Source organism: Arachis stenosperma, chromosome 5 (genome assembly GCF_014773155.1).
Source record: "Arachis stenosperma cultivar V10309 chromosome 5, arast.V10309.gnm1.PFL2, whole genome shotgun sequence".
Lineage (NCBI taxonomy): Eukaryota > Viridiplantae > Streptophyta > Magnoliopsida > Fabales > Fabaceae > Arachis > Arachis stenosperma.
In genome coordinates, this window is record NC_080381.1 from 55,171,475 (window position 1) to 55,185,029 (window position 13,555).

Below are 13,555 nucleotides of genomic sequence, written 5' to 3' on the forward strand. Positions count from 1 at the left end.
ATCATAGCTGAATTTTTTGCTAGAATTCTAGAAGTAGAATTTGTTGTCAGCTGTAAGTTGGATTTGATGCTAAACATATCATAAATGTGGTTGTTGCTGGAAGTAGAATTTGTTGCTGGATAATTGAGTTGAGTTGAATTTGTTACTGATCCTTGTTGTTGTTGTGTTGAATTTGTTCTGATCTCTGATCTTTCTCTCTTTTCTAACTCTGTTATAAATAAAACTCTTGTATCTCTCTAAGAAGTGTGTATAATTGATTCATTGATGGATGAATAAGATGAAGTTAATTCCGTTCACTTCTTTCTTGAAGCTCTCTCTTCAAACTCTTCTTTCTCTATTTCTGATGTTCTGCATAATGTAATGTTTCTTATGGAAGATATAGATGCAAATTAAAATGAGAAAAATATTGATCAAGCTCTAAATTTGTCCTATAAATATATACATGAAACTCCAAATCTGTTTATGTGTTTCTTATGCTCTAAAATTATATTAGAAACTAGTTTATTATCTCTTTTTACATCATTAGTTATGTCTAAAAATTAATATTTGATTATTGTTATTATGTTTGTAAAGACTTACATTTTAATTTTAGTACATAATTTTAATTTCATTTATATACTTTTATATTTTTTTAGATTATGACCGGGTCAACCGGGTGAACTAGTGACCCATCGGTTGAACCAGTAACCCAGTGATCCGGTCATATGACCGAATTGATTGCCGGTTCGGTTCTGATAACTATGCTCTAGGGACTGCACACAGCCCTCTTCTCTCAGCACCACAAGACGCAGCACACCCTCGGTCCCCCTCACGACTCACGAACGGTGTCGCCACCTTTCCTCTCTCAGCCCTCTCTCTGCCGCGCCTCTCACCATCTGCCATCACCCTTTCCCTTTCAACCCTCTATTTGTCTCTCACCAGCCACCGTCATGGCTTTCGTCACCACTCACCCGCCTCAGAGTCACGACGGTGCTGAAGCGGTACTATAGCAAGGTATACTTTGTGCATCCAAATTCCCTCTTTCTATTTCCATTTAGTGAGGCTGAGTTATTTGCTTTTATTTATGGTGATAGGACATTCGAGGTGGTGCTCAATTCCCAGAGTTATATATAGTTAAAGCTTGCTGAAGGGTTAGTGAATATTTTTTGTTGTTGTACAACAACTCTATTATTTCTGTTTCATTAGTGCTTCTGATCACTCTTGCTAGTTTCATTAGTGAATTTAGTTTATTATGCATATTATTTTTTATTATAAGCCATAAGGCATATTATTAGTGCTTCTGGTCACTCGTGCTTATGATCACTTTTGATTCTAAATTGATGATTCCATTGTTGATTTTATCAGAGAAAACATGAATTCAGAGGAAGCTGCACAAATTCCTAGAAGAACTAGTAGGCTTCATCTTCTGCACAAAATTCTGCTTCATCTTTAGTTAAGTTTTGTTTGCTTTCTATTTCTTTTTGGTCTTTAGTTTCATTCTATATTATTATTAGTTAACTAGTTTCAATTTCGTTCCTTGGGTTTGAGTTTCTTCTCCAAAATCTCTGGTTGAATCATGGATAAGAGCATGTTAGCTGGTTTTGAATCACTTCTAGAAGCTGATCAGTAAAGAATGGCATCCATGATGGAATAGGTTCAAATTTGTGACAGGTACCTCCTCTTCACTCTATCTGTTAACTAATTCCATGTGTTTTGATTTGTGCTTCATGTTCCTAAAATTCTAAGTTAGGTCAGCACAAATAGTTTCAATTGGGACAAGCTTTGAAGGTTTATGCTTATATCTTGAGCGCTATCCATTTCTATAAACACAACCTGCAGATTCCCATAGATTTCTGATTTGCTGTCTTTCTGCTTATATCTTGAGTGCTATCTATCTCTAATTTATGTTGTTATTACTTGAGTTTTCTTTTTTAATTATTGTAGTTAACTTGTTATTACTGTGATTCTATTCTGTTGGTTGATTCTATTAGTTGATTCTTGTTCTTGTTATTTTTCTTTTTCCATATTTTTTTAACTATGATTTTCTATTTAGGTTGTTACTATGATTTCTATACTGCGTGATTTTTTTGTTGCCATCATCTTCTAACTGGTTCTCACTGCTCACCCAGCACCACCAGCATCTGCTGTCTTTGCCGCCACTCCTCTGTTTCTTTTAATCTTGAAGTTTACTGTCTTTGCTAACTAAATTTTCTATTTCCCTTTTGTTGTGCCAAATTGTTGTAACATGTTGATAGCACCATTAAGCATAAACAAACATTTGATAGATTTCTGATTAGTCAGAAACCCCTTTCCAACGTTAATATGAGGTTCAACCTTTTTTTTAAAGCTTCATGGATATGCTATAGTATTGCTATATTCCTTTACATAATATCTAAAATTTTGCTTTCTTTATATAATCTTTGAAATCAAATAGTGCTAAAAAATGTTATCACTATTACTCACTTGCAGAAGATTTTCTCGACACCTCAGAAGACAATTGGAGAATTGAAGGAATGTAAAGAGGTTGGTCATTTTTTATTATTTTTCACTTTCTTTTTATGTTCATCATTCAAGTCTAAATTAAAATACTAATGCTTTTTTTATTGTTACTTTTCTTTTAGGATGGTGATTATGCTGTGTATGGTACAATTATGGGAGTAATTGGTGGACCTGATTGGTTTGTTGCTCAATGTAGATGTGGCACTGAAGTTTTTCTGAAGCTTGGGTCATACTAATGTGAAAAGTCTTCAAAGCATGTTGATTTGTTTTCCTTGAAGTTATAGTGTTGGTATGAGGTTTATTTATGTTTATTATTTCATTTGTATATATTATATAAACAGGTATAGAATTAAGGTGAAAGTTATTGATTCCTCAGGGAGTGCAACCTTTGTCATATTTGAAAAGCTTGGATGCCTTTTGCTACATAAGTCCTGCACTGAGATTTTTATTATTTAAAGAAATTATTTAGTATAATTATGTATTTATTTTTATTTTATAATATTCAACTTATTTAAATAAAAATACAAAATTATTATACATGTAATCATATTATTAATTATTATGTTGTATTAATAATTATTAGAAAATTATATATATATATATATATATATATATATATATATATATATATATATATATATATATATATACAAATAGAAAAAAAAAACGAGATTTAAGGCTACACTTATATATAGTAGCTATAGTATATATATATATATATATATATATATATATATATATATATATATATATATATATATATATACAAATAGAAAAAAAAAACGAGATTTAAGGCTACACTTATATATAGTAGCTATAGTATAGAGGAAAAAAAAAGAGACCTAAGGCTATACTTATATACAGTAGCTATAGTATACCAAAAAAAAGAGGGACCTAAGGCTATACTTATATACAGTAGCTATAGTATACCAAAAAAAAAAGAGGGACCTAAGGCTATGCTTATAAAAAGTAGCTATGGTATACAATGGGGCTACGCTTTACAAGTGATGCAGTAGCGTTGAAAAGCGTAGGCTATTCTGGAAGAATGAAAGCTGAAAAGCATAGCCTTTGGTCCTGAACAGCATCACTTGAAAAGTGTAGCCTATTCCCAAACGCCAAAAGCATAGCCCTTGGTGTAGAAAGGCGTAGCCTTTGAGAATAGGCTACGGCCGAATAGGAATCACCCCAAAAAGCGTAGCCGTAGCCCAAAGCATCATTTTTTTCACTTTTAGCTACACTTTTCAAGTGTACCTGAATGGGTGTTTTTCTTGTAGTGTATAGGTTAAGACCTATGGCCACGCTTTTCAAGCGTGGCAAGAGTTGAAAGCGTGCCAACAAAAAAAGCGTGCCAATAGATCCACAAAAGCGTGGCGATAGAGCAACCGGCACGTTGGCGGACGTGACCCTTTCAAAAGCGTGCCGATAGCTCAAAAACCGTGGAGAAAAGCTATCGATACGCTTTTTTGCACTTTTCGGCACGCTTTTAAAGCGTGACAGAAAGCTTATTTTCTTGTAGTGCTCTTTGTTTCTTTTCTTTGATGTTTTTAAAAGTGATGTTCATGCAAATCTTTTCTTTCTTATATCAATTTTCGAGGACGAAAATTTTTATAAGTGGGGTAGGATGTAAGACCCCAGATTTTGAAAATTAAATAATAAATTATTTATGATTTATTTTATTTATTCGAAAGCATATTTTCAGAAACTTTTGTATTAATTGAGTACTTTTAATTATTGATTTAAAGCTTTAGTGATTTAAAAAAAACAATTAGGATTTTATATGCGCTAATTTGAATAATTAGATTTTGAACTTTATTTTATAATTTTAATGAAAATTATTTTGATTATCTCTAATTATTGAATTAGAGTCTTTATTTGAAAAATAAATTGTAAGTTGATAATTAAATAGTATTTTCATAGTTATTATTATTTGATTAAAATTGATTTCAAATTATTACTTTATTACCCTAATTTTATTAAAAATACGTATATTAGCTCTAACTCTTTTTCCCAATTGAAACCCTAATCCTAAATTCCTAATCAAAAACCCTAATTTCCTTTTCCCCAAACCCAGCAACATACCCACACATACCCCCACCTATTCACCTGTTAGTAAGCCACGCTCACCTCTTCCTGCCACTCAATCCCCCACCACCAACCATTCCCAATTTACACACACACAGCACCAAAACTCTCACACACACAAAAACGGTGAAAAGAGAGAGAGGAGAGGAATGAGGGACAAGGAGAAGAGGGCAGGGAGTTGCGCTGCCACCGCGCTGTTGTGCCCAACTCGTGCTCCTTGCTGCCATCATCAAGGTCACCACGCGTCGCGTCGCTGAAAGAGCTTCACATCTGTCACATCGTGCCTCTTGGTCATCATTCAGCAGGGCCGCGAGAGGAGAGACGGTTGCGTGGAGGAGGAAGGGACCGCTGGGTGCCGTCGCACCTTGCCTCCGTCGCTTCTGTCACCGTCGGTTCGCCGTGGCCACGGTGAGGAGTGCGGATGAGAATCCGTGGAGGAGAAGAGGGAGAATGACACACGAGGAGAGAGAGAGAGATAGAACAAATGTAGAGAGAGAAAAGGCATCGCGGGGTGGTTTCTGTCGCTGTTCTGCCGCCGTTGCTCTCGCCGCCATCGTCATCGGTTCAGCTCGCTGCCGCTGGCGGTGTACTAGCGTCGTACCCTTGCTGCCGAATGTTACTGCTATTATCACTTGGGCACATGGCTACTGCTGTTGGGTTCACTACAGAAAGGGGTCCGAGCAAGGAGAGGAAGAAGGTGGCCATGGAGTCCTTCGCTGCTGCTGCTACTATCAACGTTACTGGAGTTTACAATTGCTGCCGTCATTGGTGATGAACTGGATTGTGTCCTCCCTGTTGGATGACTGAATTGGAGACGTTGTTGCTATTACCTTTCGTTTTGGTAAGCTTATGAAGAATTGCTCTGGTTCTGCCCTGTATCACCTTACTCTGTAATTGTTTCTGATTCATTTAGTTTTTCAGACTCATTATTGTCATTGTTCAGCGTTGCTGCCCTTGTCTAGAGCTGTTGAAGGTTTCTGCTACGAGAATATTACTAAAATTGCTGCTGCTACCACGAATTGGGGATAAAGGGAATTCCTGTGTTAAATCCTGCTATTACAACATCGAGGTAGGGATTTGTTTTAAAAATAAATGTTTTAAGTTATGAATGCCAATAAAATTAAATGAGTAACTGCAAATGGTTTATGGTTGCTTGGTGTGAATAATTGTTGGAATTGAGTTGAATCATAGCTGTAATTGGTGATTGGTTTAATGATTTAATGTAGTGATTATTGACGATATTATGTATTTTGAAGTTATACTTATTGCTAGTACTTGTTGATGATGATTTTGGGTATGGAATGTTGCTATGGTTGCTGGAAATTCATTTGATGAATCAGAACTTGAGATATGTTGTTATAGATGAGATGCTGAAGAATGGATGATGTGATAATATGGTTACGTTACACCTATGATATGAAATTGTGATATATTGAATTAAGAGTTCTTGGGAAACTTTGGTTAGTCAAAAGAAATTTAGAATTGTAGTTTTAGATGAATCCTAGGCTTGAATATAGGATTTGGTATGTGAGGTTGTTGGAAATACTTTGTGAAGAATTTTTGCAGAAATCTGCATAATTGGTAGCAGAACGAATAACTTTTTGGGAGCAGTCCAGACCTAAAACTTCAGTGTGTTTTGAATGTTCCATAAAAATTTCAGGGAATTTGGCCAAGTGGTTTGGAAGATATGATTTTTTGAAGTTTAGTGGTTGCTGCAGATTTTTCTGGTTTTCTGGTTCTGTAGTGCCAACTTCCAGAAGCTATAACTTTTAATTTAAACAGAATTTTGAGTTGATTTTAAAAGGATTTTAAAGATCTATCAGTCTATTTTAGTTGAGTACAAGTTTCATGTTCATATCTATTTTGTAGACTTAGATAAGTCACTTGGAAGGTCGGTTGTTTGCTGGAAACTCTGAACTGGTTTATGAAAACAGGGCTCCACTTCCAATTGATAATTAATTAATCAAATGAAATGATACAAACCTGAAACTTGTGGATTCTGAAACTTAGGGATGTTGAATGTATTCTCACCAAAATTTAGAAGCAACGTATTAGAATTGAAATTATTATGTAATTTATAAAAAACATGGCTGCTGTCTGTTTTTTGAATTTTTGTAAATACAACAGCAGAATTTTAAAGCTTGTATAAAATTCAATTCTAATCCAAATTCAGTAAAATCTAACTTAAATTAAAGATTAAGATCTCTAGAATTACCTTACTAACATGGTTTTAGAGTAGACAAACTTAGGAAAGGAAAAGGAATGTAAGTTGCCCCTAAGAAAGGTTAAAGTTAAAGACAATGATATTGAGAGATATAGTGAAGAAAGAAAAATGAGGAACAAGGAATGAAATAAAAGTTGAGAATTATATTGAATGGGCCTTTGTGCCGAGAGCTAATGCGGAAGTGCCCGTCTAACTGATAGCCTAAGATTGTTAATGCGGGAATGTCCACCTAACTGATAGCATATTGTATGTTTAATTGGGCTTTTTTGCCAAACTGCTAATGCGACAGGGCCCGCCTGACTAATAGCTTGAGATTGCTAATGCGGGAATATTCACCTAATTGATAGTACTGTTCCTTACTGTGATACACATTGAAATGTTATTATAATGAGGCCTAATTGACACGGGTAATCGTGATGCCAAGGTGTCTAATTGACACTGTAAAGGGACCATATTTGGGGTTCACTCCGAGTAACGTTGGGTTGCGGGTAGACAACCAAAGCATGAGCTCATGACCTGCTTAGGATAGACATGTGACAAATGAATTTCTGCCGGTAAAGAAATTCATAAAAATAATCACGTTGTAAGTATAGTTTCTAAACCAACAGAGAATCCTTTCGTACAAAAGTTTTGGTTGTCACAAGTAACAAAACCCAATAAAATTTATAACCAAAGTATTTAAACCTCCGTCATCTCTCAAGGAATTACAGGGAGGTATGATTTATTATTGGTTATGAAAAAAAGTGTATTTTTGGGGGTTTTTGAATTAAAGAACAAGTAAGTTAAATAGCAAGAGAAATAAATTAATAATTAAGAAAATTCTTGGCAAGGTATGGAAATTCCATCATAGTTATCCTTATCAGTTGTGATGAGAATTATTTATTGCTCCCACTTAGTTAACCCTTACTAAATAAAGGAAAGTAAAGTGGACTAATCAACTTGATTCCTCAAGTCCTAGTCAACTCCTATGGAAAGACTAGCCTAGAGGGATCCAATTCAATCAACAAATTCCAATTTTCAATCAACAGCTGAGTTTGATAACTCAAGTGTCACCAATTACTCAACCCAAGCCAAGAGGGAAGAAATCCAAATTATTTATATCCTAAATAGAAGAAAGCAATAATAAATCTGAAATACCTCAATGTGTATTGAATAAGAAAATCAAATTCAACATAGAGTTCATAAACCATATTGAGAAAATAAACAACTAAAGTAATAGAATAAATAAAAGTAGAAGAGAACATAAATTAAAGGAACATTGAACCTGGAATGAAGAAACAATCCTAAAACTAAGAGAAATCCTAATCCTAAAACCTAAGAGAGAGGAGAGAGCCTCCCCCTCTAGAAAACTACATCTAAAACCTAAAATTATGAATAATAAATGTTGTATCATGAATGGATGCATTTTCCCACTTTAAAGCCTCTAATATGTGTTTTTTGGGCCAAAAACTGGGTCAAAAATAGCCCAGAAAATGCCCCCAGTGATTTCTGATTCGTCCAGCACGCGGCAAAGTCACGCGTACGCGTTGTCCACGCGTACGCGTGGATTGAGTTTTCTCCAGGTCACGCGTGCGCGTCGCCTATCTTCAAAGCAGCTATAAGAAATCATATATCGTTGCGAAGCCCCGGATGTTAGATTTCCAACGCAACTAGAACCGCGTCATTTGGACCTGTATTGCTCAAGTTATGATCAATTTAGTACCAAGAGGTCAGGCTGGACAGCTCAACAATTCCTTCAATTTCTTGTATTCCTTCCACTTTTACATGCTTTCTTTCCATCCTCTAAGCCATTCCTGCCCTTTAATCCCTGTAATCATTTAACGCACATATCACAGCAACTAATGGTAATAAGAGAGGATTAATATTAGCAAATATAAGGCCAAAGAAGCATGTTTTCGATCATAGCACAAAATCAGGAAGAAGAATGTAAAGCCATGCATTTTGTATGAACAAATGTATGAAAGATTGATAAAATCCACTCAATTGAGCACAAGATAAACCATAAAATAGCGGTTTATCAATCTCCCCACACTTAAACATTAATATGTCCTCATGCTAAGCTTAAGAGAAACTATAAGAGTTAAGAGGAATGGTAGGATGTATGAAATATAACCTATTTATATGAATGCAACTACATGCAAAAATGCTTTTACCTACTTAGTTAATGTAAATAAATCTTCCAAGAACAAATATGAACTGGATTTCACTAATTCAAATCATAAAAATGAATTACAAATAGACTTGCAGAAGAAAATAGCTTGTGAAAGCCGGGAACAAAGAATCGAGCATCGAACCCTCACTGGAAGTGTATACACTCTAATCGCTCAGGTGTTTAAGGTTCGATCTCTCAATTCTCTACTAATCTTGCTTTCTAAGGCTTGCTTTTCTTCTACCAATCAACAAAGAATTAATGCACAGATACACATATCAAGAGGTCTTTTAAGGGTTGTAATGAGGTTAAGGTCAAGGTAGGATTGTATTTGGCCAAGTGGACTAAAATCTGAATCATTAATTAACTTAAACTTTTCCCACCTAACTTAAGACAATCCATGTAATCACAATACAAAACATAACTATCCATTAACCATGTTTTCCACATATTCATGCATCCGAATTTGAGTACAACTCATATGCATTGCTTTCACCATTTACTTTGGGGCATTTTGTCCCCTTTTTATTGTTTGCTCTTTTTTTTATTATTTATATTTTTTATTTATTTTTTTCTTTTTTTTTCATAATTTTTCTTTCTTTTGCTTTTCTCAAGGCATATGATTAAGGTATTGAATGCATGAACATATTCTCAATATTCTTTCACATTTTCAGAAAATTCTAACATACTCAATTCTCAAACCAAATGTTTCCAAACCCAATTTTTCCACACTTAAATCATAAGCACTCTCACTAGTCTAAGCTAACCAAAGATTCAAATTAAGGACATTATTGTTTTTCACTTAGAGTTAATGATGTGCTAAAGTAAAGAATAAAAGAGGTAAAATAGGCTCAAAATTGGTTTGTAAAGGATAATGAAAGGGTAAGGCCATATGGGTATGTAAGCTAAGTGAAACAAGGCCTCAATCATATAAGTGCATGCATACATCAAATAATGAAAATATAGAACTAAGGAAGACAAAGATCACAATTTTAGAGAGAACAACACACATCAAAAATAAAATATTGGTTAATAAAATGCAACCAATCAAATAGGCTCAAAATCTCACTGGTTTTGTGTGTTCGAGCTCTAAACCATGTTCCAAAATAAAATTTCTTCAAACAAGTTTAACAAAAATTTTATTTCAAATTAGTGGAATGCTATAAAAAGTTTCTTGAAAAAGAAAATATTACTTTAATCAAGTGGTGGTAAAATATGCACAAAATCAAACAAATATGCAATCAAACATGCAAATGCAACAATGAACAAACAAAGAAAATAAAACATTGGTGTTGAGAAGGAAATAACTAACCCACGGAAGTCAGTATCGACCTCCCCACACTTAAAGACTGCACCGTCCTCGGTGCATGCTAAGATGTGCAAGTGGATGGACTGCTACAACTGATGTTATTCTCTCCAAGGAATGTGCGTAGGCACTTGTTTGTCGCCCCATATAGAAGTTCTTCTTTTTCCTTCTCGGTGGCCAGCCTGAAAGAAAAGGAAAAGAAGAAAAGTAACCCAGAAACAAAGATAGAAAACAAATAAAATATGGGTGTTAATGCCAAATAATAAGGGTCTCAATTACATGGTAGCTACAACATGTAAGTGAAAAAATAGAAGCACATGGCATACCAGTGCAAAATTTGCAACAAAGGGGAGGAGTGTGGGTAGTGAAAGACAGTGTAAGTTCATGTCAATGCAAAAGGAATACAGGTATCATAAAAGAATAGCATTGACTTATGAGTAATAATAATACCCAATCAGAATAAAACAAGTCATGAAGCACCAAAATAATTCAAGAAAAAGATGCAACAGTTGAATAAGAAAATTTTAACACCAATTGAAAAATAATAAATTTAGAGAAGAAAATAAAAATATGCACAAAATTAAAATGTAATGAATGAAAGTATACAAATAAATTAAGTAAAATAGGATGAAAGCGAAGAAGGATGAGAAGTTAAAGAGATGAAGTAAGAAAGAAAGAAGAAAGAAGAAAAGATAGAAGAAATTAGGATTAGAAAGAAAAGATAAGATAAGTGGCGGCGCAGGGATCTGGTGGTATTGCGTGAGTGACGCGTACGTGTACTCCACATGTACGCGTGGGTCTCGCAAATGGGGAGACGACGCGTCGGCGTCGGTCATGCGTACGCGTGACCGAGCTTGTGCTACTCGCGCGAGGGCATCGTGGCGCTCGCACAACTCTCTGTTTGCATTGGGGTGTGTGCCAAAATAGCATATGACGCGTGCGCGTCATTGACGCAGACACGTGAGTGTGAAGAATTGGAAAATGACGCGCATGCGTTAGGGACGCGTACGCGTGAGTGACTTTGTGCCTTGGGCATAGTTCCCGCACCAGGCCATCACAACTTTTGGCCTGACTTTACGTCGATTTTCCAAGGTCACGCGTGCGCGTCATTGACATGTACACGAGAAGTGCCAAATTTTCAATTGACGCGCACGCGTGAGGGACGCGTGTGCGTGGTGATGCTTGTGCGATTGGCACACTTTCTACATGACTCCCACGTAACTTTCTGCCTTTTTTTTTGTAGTATGCAGAATGCAAAATGCAGATGCTGATGCAGACATTATGAATGAACACTAAAAAAATAGAATAAAATAGAACTTAGAATAAAACAAAACAAAATAAAATTAAGACTGAAAAAGAACGATCATACCATGATGGGTTGTCTCCTACCTAGTACTTTTAGTTAAAGTCCTTAAGTTGGACATTTGGTGAGTTCCTTGTCATGGTGGCTTGTGCTTGAACTGATCCAGGAATCCCCACCAATGTTTGTACTTCCAATAGCCTCCGGATCCTAAATTAGGCGCATAAAGTCTTCAAGCAAGTTGAAGCAAGTGACAAGGCCCCAAGAGTGATGACTGTTGGAATGAATTTCGGGGTCCCAAACCTTGCTTTTACACCCGTCTTCTTGTGGGTCACCATTATTCTATCCAGGTGGCTCATGATTTGAATTCTTAGAGAGACATCCAAACAACCTTCTAGACCCATTCAGTTGAGCTCTACACCAATCCTTACACTTCAATTTGGAGCATGCAACCATATTGAACCTTGCAGGATAACTCTTTCCACTGACCATCTCCCTCTTACTCTTAAAGCCACAGAGAGCTCTAAGTTGACCATCCGTCTCCAGTAGCCCATATTCAAGTGGGAAAGTAAAGGTCAAGGATAAGAATTTTACCCACTTGAACGTTGTGTTGGACGGTAATGGCCTTGGGAGAGGTGTTTCTAATGATCTTGTAAGCTCCACTCCCTTGTGCTCTACTTTGAATTCTTCCACCTCTTTGTAAGCTTCTTTAATTTCAACCTCTACCTCTTGGTAGCTTTCTTCCAATTCACTCTCTTCTTCATTACCTACCAAGGACATGGGGATTGTGCTTCTTCTTCTTTAATCTCTATGTCAAGTCCAATGGGAGAGGATCTAATTGTAGATAAGGATTCATCAATGATTGAGTCCATCTCTTGATCAACCTCTTCAAAGTCTTCAACCAAGCTATACCTTGGAAGTTGTACACCCTCCTTAACATCAATTTCAAACGTCTTTAAAGGAGGCTCTATAACTTGACTTTTGCATGGAGGTTCAGAATCTCCTAAGTCTTCAACCACTTCTTCCTTTTCAATAATTACGGCTTCCTCCAGTTGTTTTAGCATAAAATCGTACTCCTCCTTGATGATCTTCTTTCTATGACAACTCCCTTCAACTACTCCTTCATCTTCAAGGGTCTCTCTTACCTCCACATTTTGGGCTTCCTCTTGCTCCTCTGGAAATAGGGCCACGTGTAACCGATCCATCGCGTCCCTAAGACGATTCCTTTTCTCTTGTTCCATGTCAATAGCATCATTGGAATCATATTGCTCTTGGATTAATAGATGTGGGTGCTCTTCCACAGAGTGTGGTGATGGGATGGGAAGATCATTATGTGGTTGAAGAGGAAGTGCACTAGAGCTTGAAGGTTGAACATTCGAGGTAGAGGATTGGTTCATACGGGATATAAGAGCTTGGAGAGTAGAGGTTAGACTAGTGAGAGAGGTAAGTGTGTTCTCCATGGAGGTTTGGGGTGGATAGGAGGGTTCATTTGTTGGGAGAAATGGCTCATAACACGAAGGTGGTTCCTTTTGATAAGGATATGGAGATGGTGTATATTGAGGTGGTGGTTCTATGTATGGTTCATATGGTGGTTGATATGGTGGATAAGGGTTAGGGTCATATGAAGGTGAATGGTAAAAATGGGCTTGTGAGTATGGTGGTCCAAAGCTATGTTGAGGAGGGGGTTCATAGGCGTATGGTGGTGGTTGTTGATAATCAAAAGATCGCTCACCATAGCCATTATCTTGATATGCTTCTTGGAATGGCTCTTGGTCATAGTATATTGGCGGAGGCTGTTGCCAAGAGGGTTGATCAAATCCCTGTGGCTCCTCCCTTCTTTGATTTTTCCAACCTTGATGCCTGTTCTTATTAGAGCTTCCATTCCCTACAACAACATTGGAACCAAACTTGAAACCAGAGGGGTGAGAATTCATAGTAGCAAGTAAAAACAAAAACTAATAAAAATTAATAAAAATAAACTCCTAAAACTAGAAACACTAACAAAGAAACGAAAAA